At 35.0% G+C, this 16,953-nt stretch overlaps 1 long non-coding RNA gene across 1 annotated transcript; it reads right to left on the reverse strand.

Annotated features, from left to right (window-relative positions):
• Positions 1–14,890: 14,890 nt before the first annotated feature.
• Positions 14,891–16,276, reverse strand: LOC140853320 (uncharacterized). The gene is made up of 2 exons (XR_012136322.1): positions 15,545–16,276; positions 14,891–15,220 (listed from the first exon to the last, which is right to left on the reverse strand). It is a non-coding gene; the product is annotated as an uncharacterized lncRNA (long non-coding RNA).
• Between the last annotated feature and the right edge of the window lie 677 nt (positions 16,277–16,953).

Consider the following 16,953-nt stretch of genomic DNA (forward strand, 5'->3'; position numbering starts at 1 on the left):
GCTTTGCGATTGTTAAAGAGTAGTATCTCAAGGATTTTATCTTTTTTTGGCAAAAAAGGATTTCATATTTTAAATCACCAACGGATGCTGAATCCCTGCCCAACGGTCGAGTGGTCCCGAGCGCCGCCCGGTGGTGTTGGGAATGGTTTGCCATGAGTCACTGTCACGTGGAGGGAGAATCCCCTAACGTAAAATTAATTAAACACGCTTTTCTACACTCTTCACGTGTAGATAGGCCGTATCTGACTTACAAATAATCAGAGATTGGATGTATTTATTTTTTCCTTCAAAAAAAGAATCCCTCCTCCAACGGCAAGAGTGGGTAAATTGACGTTTTCTTCTTCGAGATTACATTACATAAGGCCTATGTTAGATAAAGAACGGAGTAGAGAACATATTCGAGGAGTTTCTTCGTCTCCGAGCAACTTATACGTATTTTGAATATCTACATATATTTTTTTCTTCAAAATATGCATCTTGTTGGGACAACTGTATCTGCTCCGCCCGATTCAGCTCTCTCAATTCACAGTCGGTCATCACGATTATGTGACATCAGCTAATGGTGGACAATTACAGTCAGATAATAAAATGAGCTCCGATTCAACTATAAATTCTGCGAGTCGCATCACCCGATGTCTTATCGGCATCATGAACATAGATAGCCGATTGTCAATCGATAAGCTGACTAACTGTCGACTTATCCTAATCGATTTCTTAGGTAACCTTAACGACTCGATTAATCACATAGCTAATGATCAATCGAAATATCAGAACTACCGACTGACATACAGTCGATGCACTAAGATTACCGATATAGTCGATATATCATAATCAGCCAGCACAGAAAGCGCATAATGACAACATACCATGATTATCAGTGGACATAACTACCTACCCCCACAGTCATATAAGACCGAAATAAATGGGATCGCACGTACTTAACCATTACAGACGGTTACCAACAATTCATCTATAAAAAGGAGATAAAGGAACGGAGACAGTAAGACATTTCTGGACTGATACTCTGCCACACTCTATATTCAATTTTTTGTTCGACTTTTCTCCACTAACTTAAGCATCAGAGGATCCCTACCGAATATAACTCCGGTCAGTGTGGACTCCTTTTGCAGGTGCTTTTCGCTAGTGTTAGGTGCTTAAGAAGATTGGCTGCAATAGATTGGTGCGCTAGAAAGGGGAGAAAATTTCAATTATTATGACGAAAACAAGAGCTCAGAATAATTCCACCGACTCCGCTAGGCAGTTTTTCTGCCTCCACCACTAATGACAGAGCCCAGTTCTTCACATCCGGTTGTCACTACGGATGCTCAACAACTTGCTGCAATAATGCAGCAAATGAAAATACCGATGGAGATAGCGCATAGCCTCCAACAACAATAAATGCAATAGCAGCAGCAACCGATGGTGGAAGAGCCAGCGGTGCGTACATGGCATCCAAGCACAATCGTCGCATCCTTCGACGAACTCCTCCATCTTCGAAATGATGACTGACTCGATATTCCCATCATGTCGAGCCATCTCCTTCCCGACACTCTCACCATGCCGCCCGTTACCATCGGCGGTCTCCTTCCCCTTCTTACCATCATAGTAACAGGAAGGGGAAGAGGCCACGCATACCCTTCAGTTCTTCATCCAGTTCTTTGGGGGACTCTACTCCTGCCTTCTCCCAGCAACGGCAGCTCGACGACTATGAACGCAAGTTTAGATAAATCAACCGTCGACTCAACTAGCTTCAGTTGGATGGCCGAGGGTCCTCCAACGATCTTGGTGTCCACACTTCTCTGCCTTTCTCTCGGCACATCTTGGACGAGCCGATCCCGACTCGATTCAAGATGCCACAGATGGAGCCTTACGATGGTTCCACCGATCCGATTGATCACCTGATGAGCTACAAAGCTCTCATGATTATCCAAGGAGCAACCGACGTTCTCTTATGTCTCTGCTTTTTGGCCACTATTCGGAAGGCTGCTCGAGCCTAATATTCTGGACTCCAGTCGGAAAGCATACACTCCTTTGAGCAACTAGAATAATCGTTCGTGGTCTATTTCAGCACCAGCAGAAGGATGCTGCGAACATCTGACAGTATCTTCTCCATCAAGCAGAATGAAGAAGAGACTTTAAGAAACTTTATGGTGCGTTTTAACACCACTACATTTGAGATATGAGATCTCAATGAAGATATGGCCATCTCGGCCATGAAGAGAGCTATAAGGGGATCTAAGTTTACTTATTCTCTAAATAAAACTCTTCCTTGGATATATACAGAACTTTTTGAGCACGCATATAAGTATATTGGCATGGATGAAGGCGCTACTGACTGGTGCCAAACGGAAGGAAAAGATCAGAAGAAAAAGAAGACCAAACCTGAAAGCTAAATAGAAACTTTGAAACCTTGAAAATCATGAGGATAAAGAGGAAGAAGAAAAAGATGAGTCCCTAGACCAAAATCCTTGGAGCTCTCGGCACCTATGAGATAACACTTAGACTCTTAGAGGTTGCAAAAAAAGATCCAAAAGAGGGAAGAAAGCGACTTTATATATATATAATCCATCAATGATCGAGATAAATTTGTTCAAATCGAGACTATTCCAGATTTTGATGCATGGTGACATCTAGACCGACCATTAGTCGGATCTTTCAACGCACCTACCGCTTGATCGTGCTACGTCATTGCTATCCGTATGAACAGTTGGGACCCAATAAAAATTAGACGCATGGCGGTAATCGACTAGTCAGAATCAAATCAATCGCATCGTCCGATCGTCAAACTGACTACAATATTAATAGCTGTACCTTCGAATTGATACACCAATGATAATCACATGACTATTGAAACGACAAAATGGTCGAAGACTTTTCAATTTTTCAAGAAAATCATTAATGTCTGCAGCCGAATCGATCGTAGAATCGAGGCTTGAAATAACACACGATGGCTCCTATTGTTCAACATGTTAGGTCACGTGTCGAGCCACGTGACAAACCATCTTAGACTTGAGAGTGGAGGGTAACTGTTGGAACAACTGAATCTGCTCCCTCCGATTCACAGTCGGTCATTCCGATTCTGTATCGACAGCTAACGATGGACAATTACAATCGGATTGCAAAATGAGCTCTGATTCAACTACGATTTCTGCGAGTCTCATCACCTAACGTCCTATCGGTGCCATGGATATAGATAGCCGACTGTCAATCGGTAAACCGACTACTGTTAGCTTACCCCGGTCGACTTCTCAGGTGATCGTAACGACTCGATCGACCACATGACTAATGATCTATCGAAATATCAGAGCTACCGACCGACATATAATCTACGCACTAAAATTATCGACCTGTCAATCGGTAAGCCAACTACTGTTAGCTTACTCCAGTCGACTTCTCAGGTGATCGTAACGACTCGATCGACCACATGGCTAATGATCTATCGAAATATCAGAGCTACCGACCGCTATATAATCGACATACTAAGATTATCGACACAGTCGATATATTATAAATGACCAGTGCAGAAAGTGCATAACGGCAACATACCATAATTATCAGTGGGCATAACTATCCACCCTCATGATCACACAAGATCGAAATAAGTGGGATCCCACATGCCTAATCGTTACAGACGGTTACCAATAATTTATCTATAAAAGGGAAGTAAAAGAATGGAGACAGTAAGACACTTCTGGACTGATACTTTACCACATTCTATATTCAACTTTTTGTTCGATCATTCTCCACTGACTTAAGAATTGAAAGGTCTCCGTCAGACATAATTTCAATCAGTATGAATTTTTTTTATAGGTGTTCTTCGTCGACGTCAGACACTCCAAGAAATTAGTCGCAATACATCCGATCTTTGAATGCAAGTTTATCTCAATAAGGATGAGCATTTCTACTTTCACAGTAGCTTAATTGAATTTCCGATCATGCATGACAAATGCAACTTAATATCCATCAAGTAATTGATCAAGTTCCCCCTCTCATTGCAATGATATTAGCTGTTAATATTCAGGGTATACATTATCTTAAGTCTTAGTTTGTTTGTAGATTTACAGATTCATTTTGTTCGAAGCTTTTTATTTCTTTTAAGCTAGCATATTAAATTTGTGAAAGTGGAAAATGGACATGCAATCTTTTATATATATATATATATATATATATATATATAAAAGAGAACGTGCTGCAAGTCCGTTCAATTATTCAGTTTTTTCCTTTTTTTTTTCGTTCTTTTAAAAAAAACAACTCACTGGAATCAGCGATATAATATTCATTTGAGCTCCGGAGTAATTTATGAATAATGCTGTTGCGGAGATCTTCTCGGAGCCGTAATTGAGTCCACCACGGCACCTCCCATACAAGATGGTGGCATGACATTGCAGCAACGGCTGTCGCCTCCATTATATCCACAATCCAATAAAAAATATTTAAATGACAATGATAGCGCACTCATTTTCTGACTTTTAAGTAAGGTCTGTCGAATTAAAATATAATTTTTTTATACTAAAAATATCATATTAATATTATTAAAAAAAAATTAAAAAATTATTTATTTAAATTTAAATTTAAAAATAATTATTCATTTAAATTTCAAACAAAAATAGTTATCTATTTAAAATATAATTTAAAAATAACTATTCTAATAAAAATAAAATGATCCAATTATTATTGTAAAGCAACACTATACTGTTATAAAATTATACCATATTATTATAAAGTAATATTATATTATTGTAAAGTAATACTACGATAAAAAAAATACAACACTATAATAATATAATATTATTTTATTGTAAAAAAATACTACACTAATATAATACAATAAAATAACACCGTATTATTATAAAAAAATATTATACTAACATAATTTAATACTATCTTATTGTAAAAAAAGATTACACTAATATAATATAATAAGATAATATTATATTATTATAAAGTAATACTGTATTAATATATTGTAATAGTACGTTATTATAAAAAAATATTGCACTATGATAATATAATATTATAATATTTTAAAAGATATAAAAGTATAAGGGTATAACGATCATTTCAGTCAAAATAGGTAGTTGTTTTTAACTTATATCTCAATAGACAGTTATTTTTATTTGAAAATTAAATAAATAATTATTTTTAAATTAAAAATATAATAAAAAAATTATTTTTAATTTTTTATATAAAATATATATTTATATTTAATATCTAAATTATAATTATGATGCAAAGACTGCAAAGACCATCTACTCTCGTAACAATCGGCGAATCCATCTTACTGGTCAAGGGGGTTCGGGCTGATAGTAGCTAATCTGCCACTTTACCTGGGAGTTGTAGAAGAGAAAGAATCAGGTATTTCTTTCATCTCCTCCTCTCTGAGATCACTTTCACTTTTTCTCTATTTATCACTGGTAGTCGCCTGTGGACGTCAATGAGGTGATTTGATATGGTTAGTGAAAAAAAAAAAAACAAAGCCAAACTCAAAATCCATCACGGCTCCTTGAAGCCAAAATTGAAATCGGACAGTTTTTGAAATAAAAAATTATAATTATCATTCAAATAAATCATAAAATTAAAATCAAAAAATCAAAAAATATTTTTTATTCATTTTATAATTTTCACATACATCACCAATAATTTTTATAATATAATTCATACCAACAAAACTAATAAATATATCCAAATCTAATGACACTACCATTAAGCAGACTCAATAATTCAAAAGTAATAAAAAAATCATTCAACAAATATAATAATACAAGTTAAAAAAAAGTCCAACTATATCAAAAAAAAAACATAATGATAATTTTTTTAATATAAAAAAATTTTAGTGAATAATCCAAATACTCTACGTTGTTTTCACCAATGTACAAACATATCATGCTTAAGAGAATTTATAATATGATTTATAATCATTTATTCAAAGTTTATAATTTTTGAATATCATAAAATATTTTATAGATTATGTCGTCAAGTAATCTTCATTGTTATCTCAAGAAATTTTTATTTTACATTTACACTGAATACAAAAGATATTAAAGATATTAATTATCAGGTATGTTCATTTTTGGGTTCGGTTTCAAATCAAGTTCAGATCGGAGAATTCATCAAAACCAAATCCTCTATTTAATTTTGATTAAAATCACTGCATTTAATTCTGCGATGGATAAAATATTTAAGTATCCATCCTTATCCTTATTGATATCCCTAAGATTGTCCCTTTGTTTAACTTCTCCAATTGTTGCTATGGCAGCAATCCTTTTAATATTTTTTCATTAATTTTATATATAGCACATATGATAGATTAAGCCTATCTAAAAATTTTTTTCGATATTTGGATTTGCTCCTTGTTTTCTCTCCCATCTTTCTATAATTTTTTTTGATCCAATAACGGATGGCCAAGATGTTATTTCGAGTTTTTTTGGTTTTTAGCTCCCAAGGACATGTCTAATGGATCTTACGCTGGTAGGATAGGATCAATCATCCATGTCGTCTTCGAGGTTTGGCTCAGAGTTGGAAGTCCAAGTAACGATAGGGCTTGAGTTTGGAAAGTAGTCTCGTTGGCTGGGTCGAGCTAAGTTTTCAATCCTGTGTAAAATTAATTATGTCTTGGATGGTCTAATTGTAAGTATTACCGTAAAGTCCCGCACTGTAGAAAAGTAATTGAGGTCGGCACGTGTTCGAGGAGTAGTTCGGTAGTCGGCTGTAATCTGAGAATGATTGGACACTCTAAAAATTTGAAATAAAAATTTAGTTGCTAAAATTTTTTAAAATTTTTCAGTAAAAAATTTTTTAATATTAAAATTAATTAAAATTTAAAGACAGTGAGAAAGAATTAGCAAGATGATATTTTTTTTATATTTTAAAAAAATTTATTGAAGATTATATATATTTTTTATAAAAAAATATATTATTTTAATAATTAATAATTATTATAAAAAATTATGATTCATGATATTATCGTAGATAGTGATAGATTAGTGATATTAATTTGTATATCATATTTTATTGTAATTGTTAGAAATTTAAGAGAGATGATATCGATTTATATTCTCTTTGTGACGGCTTAATATCTCTGGGATTTTGAAAGTCGTCGGTTTAGGTCCGATCAAAAGGTTGGTATTAGTCTAACCAAGTAGTCGGCTACTGACCAAGGATGATGTCCAAACATAGATATGGAGAGTAAAGATCCAGGTGACATGAACCCATAACATTAAGCCATGAGCATGGTCAAATAATATTATTTATTAATAATTATCAAAGAGAAGCTCGACATAAGTCAGGGTCTAAAAGAACCCACTTTTTGGTGGAGACAGGGGAAAGATGGAGTACTGACGGTACCATGGTGGATGGGCGGAGAGGAGGAGAAGAGAAGAGATAGAGGGAAGGTGGCAAAGGCATGTGACCGTCACATCATTCACTGAGAGGTGTCAGTAGCCCAGCCAGCATTCGGCAGTCCTCCTCCTCCACCGTGTGGTCTCAGTCTTGGCTCACTCCCAGGCTGAATGAATCAAAGCGAAGAAACAAAAAGAGAGAAAGGGCACAAAAAAATAAAAAAATAAATAATTAAATAAAGGGAAAAGGGCGAAAGGCAGGGGGAGCCGGGGGACTACGGCCGCCAGAGTCCGTTGGTATCGCTGCCGCGGCCCCGGCCGTCGCCGCCCTGCCGCTGTTTCGGCCGCCCTCCGCTGACCGCGCCGACCGGTCAGGCGCTCCTGCTCCGGCGTCAGATCGGTCTCGCTTTTCTTTATTTATTAATTATTTTTTGGTTAAATTATCTATAAATATTATTATTTACCTATTTTCTTGTTATTTTTCTCCATTCTAAAGCGACGTGGTCCTGGAGCACCAACGTAGTGTGGAGGCCTGTGAAGCCCGTGACCTAATTTTCTATGTGGACCTGTCAGGATGGTCAAATTCACTAACCTGATAACCTGAGTGACCTAATTTGGCACCAGCGATAGCTTGGTACTCTATCCTACAAAAAGAGCAAGGATGATAGGAGAGGAAGTAGCACTCAGAAAGTGAAGGGATGATCAGGAAGAGATAGAGGAGGGAAGGTATAAGTAATATGGGTTACATTCAGGGCTGGTCCTGAGGCAGATCGAACTGGACGATCATCTCAGATCTCAAGCCCTGTATTGGTGTTTCAATAGAATGCAAAGATAGCTTTCTACGATATTATAATAAAAAAAATTAATTAAATTAACGATGAATTTTACATGCTGTTCAACGAATATATCTATAAAAAATTATTGTATGTAGATTAATTTTTCAATGATAATTAATGTTTAAAGAATGTTAATTTTTAATAGAGAAAATTTTTTTTTATTTAGCCCCAGGTCTAAAAAATATCAGGACCGGCTCCATTTATATTGCATCTATCAATATAGTTTACAACATTGTATAATATGTTAGGGGCTTATATTGACCTATCATTGATTAAGATCCACTTGCCATGTTGCATTATTGAAGTTGGAATTATTCTATGAAAGTTCCTTTTCAAATCTAAGTATAAAAATCATGCTCAAATCAAGGTGTAATAGACAAATTTACTCTCAAACAGAAAGAAATAAACTAAAAGATGAGAGTATTCAGAGAACTCCTTTTATGAAATGAATTGATAACTCTATTTCATGTTTTTAAAAAAATAAGAAGTATTATAAAATTACATGAAGTAAGTATATAAATTCAATCATTTGCCCAAAGAGTTTGCATTATAATAAAAAAGAACACATCCTACGCTTACATAAATGGAAGGAAACAAGCAAATAGAAAAATTGAAATGGAAACAGACATAAAATGATCGAACGAGAAACCCGGGCTAGCATCGCCCTACTTTGGGCCAGCTTTGACTACGCTTGGACTAAGGCCTTAAGATTCAACTCTGCACTTAAGAGTAAACCTGCTATCGCGCCTTGGTGGTAGGGCCTTCTCTAAATTACTATCGGAAAGCTGCAATTCTTCCTATGATTTCGTTTGCAAGGGGTGGTTAAAAAGTCTGAGACTTGCAAAGCTAATATGCGCTGTTTTCAACATTTTCTCTAATTTTGAAGTGGCAATCTTCTGTTTATTTTTTTGTTCCTCCCCATGAACATCGATTCTTAAAATCTGTGTGATTGATTGATGCTGTGGTTTTGTTTTGATCTTGCAAATATGTGTGTTTGCCTGTGGACTTTCGCTGTTGCTTGGTTTGAACTTAATATTGTGCATATGTATATTTGTTTGCTACGCTGAATTAACCTCCAAGCATAATTGGGAATTACCATCTATCCTTTTTCATCTTTTTTTTTTCCCCTCTTTTTTTTTTTTCTTCATTTTTTTTATAAGAATAAGGAGGCAAAAGAACCCCATCAATTACCATCTCCCATATCAACTATGAATTTGGATTTCTTTTTATCCACCTGGTTTAAAATTACTCATGGCCATCATAGCAATATTTTACTGTATTTTTTTTTTTATGAAAATGATAGAATTGTGCGATTATGATATAGTATTTCTGATTCACCTATCCTTGACATAGACGAATGGTTATTAGTTGGATCAAATTCATAGTTTAGTTGGTAGACTAGTCCAACCACGAAGCAACATACGTACCGACGAATGAAAAGAAAAAAGTGCGACATGCGCATTTGTGTATATTGCTTCTCAATTGAATTGGACCATCATCTCAACAGTTGCAGACTTTAAGAAAGCGATTGACTTCAATTTGATAGTCAATCAAGCTTCGGTTGTCGCTTACCATACTCTCTTTCTCTCTAATTCTTTGATGACAAAAACTACCAATAAAACAGAAGCACTCATAAGATACGCTCCGCCCCGCAAACCACACCCCCCCCACCTCATTCCCCTCCCTTTTCCCCTTCTTCCTCCCTCCCTCTAGCCCCTTCTCCTTCTGTTTTCTCCCTCTCTCCATCTTTCCTCTTTGTCCCCTCTCTTCTTCTCTCTTATTCTATCTTCTCTTCCTCTCCCATCATATATCTCCCCTCTTCTGATGTAGTTGCTAGTTGAATCCATTAGGATGCATTCTGTTTAAGATTAGAATCGGAATTGAAATCAAAATTTATTAGTATGAGAATGTAAATGATCAAAATCTTCGATATATTAGATTTATTGTCGGAATTAGAAACTAATTTAAATATTAAAAAAGTGTAGGAATTAAGTTTTGAGGATTGAGATATTTTTATTTCTTTCTAGAATAAAAATGAAAATGAGACCCCTCGTAATAGAAGATATTTTTATTTTCATTTCGGTCCAATTTCCCCCCTACCAATACTATCTTTAGATTCTATAACAATGAGGATCTTCTGTTAGTTGGATCTCAACTCATGTTAGGATTGAATTCAACTTGACAATGTAACTTTTTCCAGTTTTCTTTTCCTTCCCCCAACATTGGGTGATCGTACATGAGACGATTTGGACTAGTGCGCCCTGTATTTGTTTGACTTTGGCTACTAGCTTATGATTGGTGGCTCTTCCGAACTAATGATGTGACCCAGCACCTCAAATGCGAGAGGATTAGATTTCTCTCGAAAAAAGAAATTTTGAGCTAAAGAAATAAATTACATTTATACGTGGGGTTGGGTCTAAAGATAGAAGTGGTGGTAGAGACGCTCTTTCAAAGTTTAAGATAAAATAGTAGGGACGAATGTATGTAATTTAGGTGGAAAAATATTTAAATTGAAATCTTTTAAATTGCCAAAGTGAGTCGCTGGCAGATTGGACAGGATAGGAAGAGCCTTCTTATGGAAGGTTATAGATAATACGCAAATCAAAAAAATTAGATGGTTTGGGGTGAAGGATTTATCTTAGATGAATCACTCATTTCTTGCTAAATGGATGTAAAAATTATTTTTTTGTAAGGGACGTCCAACCTATGGTAGAGATAGATTCTTCGAGTCTATTACTCTAAGAGAACGATGGGTATGAGAATGAGGAAACGTAGAAATACGGTTTCTCCTATTTAAAAAAATATTTGTTCGAACCACATGGTATTTTGAAATTGTATGACTTTCAAAATTAGTAATGGTGAGTCTATTTGATTTCGAGAGTATACTAGTATTGATGTGATCTCTTTATGCTCTCCATCTGAGGAACTCTGTGCTATAGCCTTAAAGTCAAATGCGCATGTCTCTCTCAACTGGAGTTGGAGAAATTTGGGTTGGAGAATTCATGTGCATGGCCCTTTGTCTAGAGTTGAGATGATAGAACTGGAAGTGCTACATTGTCCACTCGCCCCTATCCAACATCACGTATTGCGGATGTGCCGACGTAGTAATTTGCTCAAAATGATACATCCTCTATGGACTCTTATAAATTTTTTAACTTCAATAGCATGAGATGCCTATTTTGAAAAATGTATTTGGAAGGCACTAGCATCAGAAAAGGTGAAAGTTTTTATTTGGTCAGCAACAAAAAATAAGTTACATATAGAGAAGGTTCTTGCAAAGAAGGGATGAAGTGTTAGTTGTGGTTGTATTTGGTGTGAAGCCAACGTGGAGTCATGTCTTTTTGGAAAGAATCTAAGAAATATGGATAGAAAGGAACATGCACCTTCATCTAAATAAGAAAGAAGCCATCCATACTGTTCTGTAAAAGATGTTTCTTTAATTTCGCGATTGGAGTCACATTTGCTCATCCAAAACAAACACTGCACATCAAAACCTAGGGACGAGACTGCAATCTTTGGTGGATTCTACCAATGGCTCAGTCTCCTTTTCTAAATCTGCAGTGCATTTTCATTCATGGCCGAACCTGTAACTCTGACTGAATCTTGTGCTATGTTTTCCTTGATATTGGACTATTGCGGTACTCTTAAACTTTAGGCTCTCTGTCCCTCTATAAACATTGTAAATTCATTCTCAGTTCCTTAATAAATTGGGGTAGCACCAGCTACCTCCATTGATATTCAATATATATATATATATGTATTTGAATTGAAAGAAGACTTGAGAGTATCTTGGATCATATTCTTTTTTCTTTATAAGCAAATAGTATATTACTTTTTTGAAGTAGGGATGGATTTGGATTTATTTATTCAGTTTATTAGTTGGTCGGGATGATTTAAAATTGGATATTATCATATAATTTGATTCTGATTATGTTACAGGATGTTTGGATGTCTCTCCAATTTATCCATCAATAATATATTCTATGAATAAGAATTATTAACTTTTTGGATGATATATGTAGGGTTAGTAGGATAGATTGTAAGAAAAGTGGGAGAAAATAAAGAAAGAGAAGAGAAATCTGATCATTAAATGTTTTGCACCCCATATAAAACTATTTTGGGGGTGTTTACCTATTAAATTTAACACGCTATTTTGGGTTGTTCTTTGATCGGTTAAACTACTGACCCATCTTTAACCATCATAAAACCAACATATGATGTATAACCAGCATCTAAATAATGCCACAAAGTTTGAGACAAGTTTGTTGCATAAGGAGGAAATTTGTACAGGAACTACATTTTACATAGAGGCCTTGATTTTTTTTTTTTGTTGCTTTTGTTGTACATTATGTATTGAAAATTAGTTTAGTATATATACTTTTTAATTAACTGGTGACTTTGTAAATTTAGTAATTATGGCATGATTAAAGTTTAGAATTTGAAAATATTTGAATAGAGCTGACTTGAAGAGGCAGTTGATATCAGGAATGGCAATGGGTGAATTTGATTTATATCTGACATGATGTAATTTGATTTTTATATCTTCATTTGACCGATAATTTATTTAATTTTTAATGATGTTAGATGACGTGAATACATATGTAAAAAAATATATTTTATAAGAATATACATACAGATATCAATTTTGAAAGAATATTCATACAAATTAAAATATTTAAAAAAATATATATATATAAAATTTTAATTTTTAAGTCTTAATCTAGACCAATCCACCCTAATCTATTTAATTTAACCTTTACAACTCATAATAAATCATGAAAACTTTTGATAATTTATTTTAAAAAAAAATTAAATATAATTAGAATGAAGAAAACAACGATGTACAATAGAATTCTCCTAACTTAACTCAAGCCCAGTCGACACTATAATTCATGACCTACTTGTCAAAAATTTTAGAATTAAGAAAAATTATATACAATAATTAGAATTAAGAAAATAATAATGTACAATTTCCAAAGGCATGTTTTCAACTTTAAAATTTTCAAACTGACTTCTGAAGTTTCCAAATCATTTCGAAGTAATCCTCCTTTTCATCTCCATTAATAAAATGACATCATACAAAATATTGTTATAAATCTATTGTTTAACCAAAATATTTTTCTATCATTTATTTTGGACTAAAAGTCCTGATTTAAGAAGCATGCGGGAAGCAGGTTGTATTTTTGACATGAAATGACTCAGCTTTCTACGTGTGAATCAACTGTTGATTCTCTCACTGCATATCTCTCTCTCTCTGCTCCAAATTTTTTTACCCATTCATTTACACATATCTCTAAAAAAATTATATGGATAATCTAAACTATTCATTCATTTGCAAAGATTTCAAAACGAGCAGTGGATGGTCAAAATTATTTATCTTTTTATACAGATATCAAAATAATTTATGAATAATTATAATTATTTATTTTTTTTGATAAAAGAGAGGAAGCATGAGTCTATTAATTGGTAAGAAAGCTGAACGGAATAAAATACGATATGTACGGATCTTAATAAAACCTTGTAATTGTAACAAAAATGATGTAACCCATTGAGTTGAAAAGAACAAGAAAAACCAGCCGTAACCCCCCAAAATAGAAAAGCTGAACCTCATAACTATAACTATAACTATAACTATAACTATATATATATATATATATATATATATATGCCCTGAAACGTAACTGTGAAAGAAGTAATTGAAGCATCTTCCGGAATAAGTACAGCAACAATGCACAGATCCAACCGTGGTAAAGAGAGGAAAGCCCCAAATTAACATGCCGGCAACGAAGAGTTGAAATATGTAGAATAGCCAACCATTATGGAAGATAAATAAATGTGCGAAGGAACGTATAAGAAGTGACAAACTCTCTGCTGATGTAAACTAAGCGTTGACTCCCCCATCATATAATTGCACCATGTCGGAAGTAACTTGTGACGATGCTGCAAGAGGTATCTGCTATAATTGATTCGTACAGTGACTTCAATGCCAAACTGTTGGTAAACAAACCAGCTCCGTTTTGTAAGATATAAATATATCGGTAGCATAGGGACATATGGGAAGCAATTATACTCCAAGCACAAATATCTCTTGAAGAATGGCAAATGAAAAGCAGCATTGAAATCCATCCATAGGGAAGATAAATGGCAATTGAATCCCAAGTAACTTAAATTCAGCGGAATGCCGACGTTGAAGTTATTGTTATAATGATAAAGAAAATAGAACTGATGCCAAGGAGAGGAGAAGAAATTGTTGCAGAATCTGTTAACCTCTTCTTGAAAAAATAGTAGCTGACCAAAGCCGCTTTCATGGAATGGATAAACATCTGCTTGTAGAACAACCAAGACTTCCACCATTAAAGTGTCATGAGATTTTAACTTCACCCCAACTCCAGAAACAGAAATAGTAGTGATAACTGACAGCGAAAAGTAACATAAACTCCAGAAATAGGGGATGAATGAATGGTCCATGAAATCCACTATTTGAACTGAAGCAGCTGCATAATTGAATGATGAAATAGTGACCACTCTGCAGTAACCGAACTGAAAGTTCTGCACAATAAATATGTTCTCTCCTGAATACCCTACGATCATAGCTTTCTGAATATGGACAGTGAAAGTAGTATGACAAAGAAATAGAAAGAGGAGGCATCCCATGAGGAGACGAAGAGTGCATATTCAATTAAATTCATGACTTGAAACCACTGTAAAAATTCAATCTGGAACAATAACTGATGCTTTTGTTCTTTCTCCCAATGGAAGTCCCGTGCAGATGTAGAGGTGAAGCAAAGTGTAACCTGAAATTACTACAGAGGCCCGTTGTCCCATTGGATACAAGCAAGCATTAGAAGCTGCTGAAGTGTGAAGCATGCATCAGTATGCCACAGAAAAAGAGAAGTGGCCTTTAACCCATTGCTCCCACAACCGGATGACCTGAAACAGAGAATGGCACAAGATGGTTTTGTGGCACATTAAGGGGCACAATGTAATTAAAATCAGCACAGCCTCGTTGAAAGAGTCACAGCCGATGATATTGAACCCCATAGGCATCTGCGCAAAGAATTAATTTGGCGTGAGAATCCAAATCAGCTTCAGAAGTCCATAAAAACTCATCCTGCAATGCTGCATTTGCCATATGATCAGCAAGCTGATTAGCCTCTCTAAATGCATGCAAATTTGCAAAGAAAGCAGCAGTGTGCAGCCAGAGTTACAGATCTTGGAAAAATGGAATAGATGGATGCTACGGCTAAAGCCAATTAAGAAACCATAGTCGCATCAAAGTTGATCTGAAGGACTCTAACATGAGGGGGTATCCAAGAGATTATAGCTGGCATAGAAAAAGATTCAGACGGAAAAGATGGATTCCCTCAGTACCTCGACAGAGTCAATGAAGATGAATACATTATTGCTTTGCGAACTACTCGAGCGGCAGACGCTTCAGCTTTGATTGAAGATGCAATCATTGTATTGTGATGTTGCCACAACAACAATGCGAGAGACATGCGACAACCACTTTCAGGACTATTCATCCACATACGTAGATCTCAAAGCAGTGGATCAGTTGGATTATTCCTTCACTTGCACAAATTTGAAAAGATTGTGTGGATCATTTGGATTATTCATCCTCTTGGATAGATCTCAAACGGACCATGTGGACAATCTAACTTTGTGCAAAATGGGAGTGGGTGGAGAGGGCCTTGCGAAATTGGATGAAAATATCCATCTCGTTACAAAAACCCTATCTCTGATCCTAACAATAGCCTCCTCAATGGAAGACTCCTTCATGTACGATGATGGTGGATAATGATGGGCCTTTTTTTTCGTTTTTTTTTTTTTCTTTATTACTTACTCCCATTTTAGATCCAATGGTGCCAGCCCTCTCCACTATTTCGAGTCCTAAGCCTCTAGTGGTGATCTCGAGTCCTATGCCTCTCGTAGCGAGGCCTAGATCAAGGAGTGGGCCTTTAATTTGTTAGGAAGGTGGAGGTTGGATGAGGCCTTGAATGCCCCAAGAGATAAGATTTTCATGATAGGCTTAGTAAAATTTAGGCGTTAGAGGAGGAGAGGAGAAAGTTGCAATGGTCTACTAGAATATATTGTGGAATTTGCAACTTTTAAGATGGGACAAAGGGAAAGCCCATAGAGACAATGGGATACGAGAATTTGACGGTTCTTTTGGTTCATGAAAAGAAAATTTCATACTTAAATATTTTTTTTTAAAAAATTGATTAATATGGTGTTCAAAAAAATTATTTTAATCATAAAAAATGATATATTTAAAAAAATATTTTATATTTAGTTAAATATTTATTTTTTTTATAAAAAATATAAAAAATATTTATGATAATTTTTTTATTTTCTTTCTCTTATTCTGTGGCAATCTTCGTCATTGTTCATTATTTTTTTTTTCTTCTTCTTTTTGCCTTATCTTTCCTCCTTCATTTGAAAATATGGGCTAACGATGGTTGGCCCATTAGTGAGTCAAATAATTATTTTTAACAGATTTTAAAAATTCGGAGTTAAAGGTTGAAAGGTGTTCTCCGAAAATTATCCAAAAATGGTGTTACTGTAATTTTCTTAAATAACATGGGCATAAAACAAGCTGGCACCAAAATCTGATAAAAAAAGAATGTGGTTCGTAGAGTTGAACATCTACCCGCCATAAAATTAATTGCCGTGGAAGGTACGCAAGCAAGCATAATTCTTCTCTTCACGTCTCCGGTCTCCTAAATTTGTCCATCACTTCCCACGGGGCGTCAAGTTGATCAGTCATGGTAGATAGC

The sequence above is a fragment of the Elaeis guineensis genome, chromosome 13, assembly GCF_000442705.2.
Source record: "Elaeis guineensis isolate ETL-2024a chromosome 13, EG11, whole genome shotgun sequence".
Lineage (NCBI taxonomy): Eukaryota > Viridiplantae > Streptophyta > Magnoliopsida > Arecales > Arecaceae > Elaeis > Elaeis guineensis.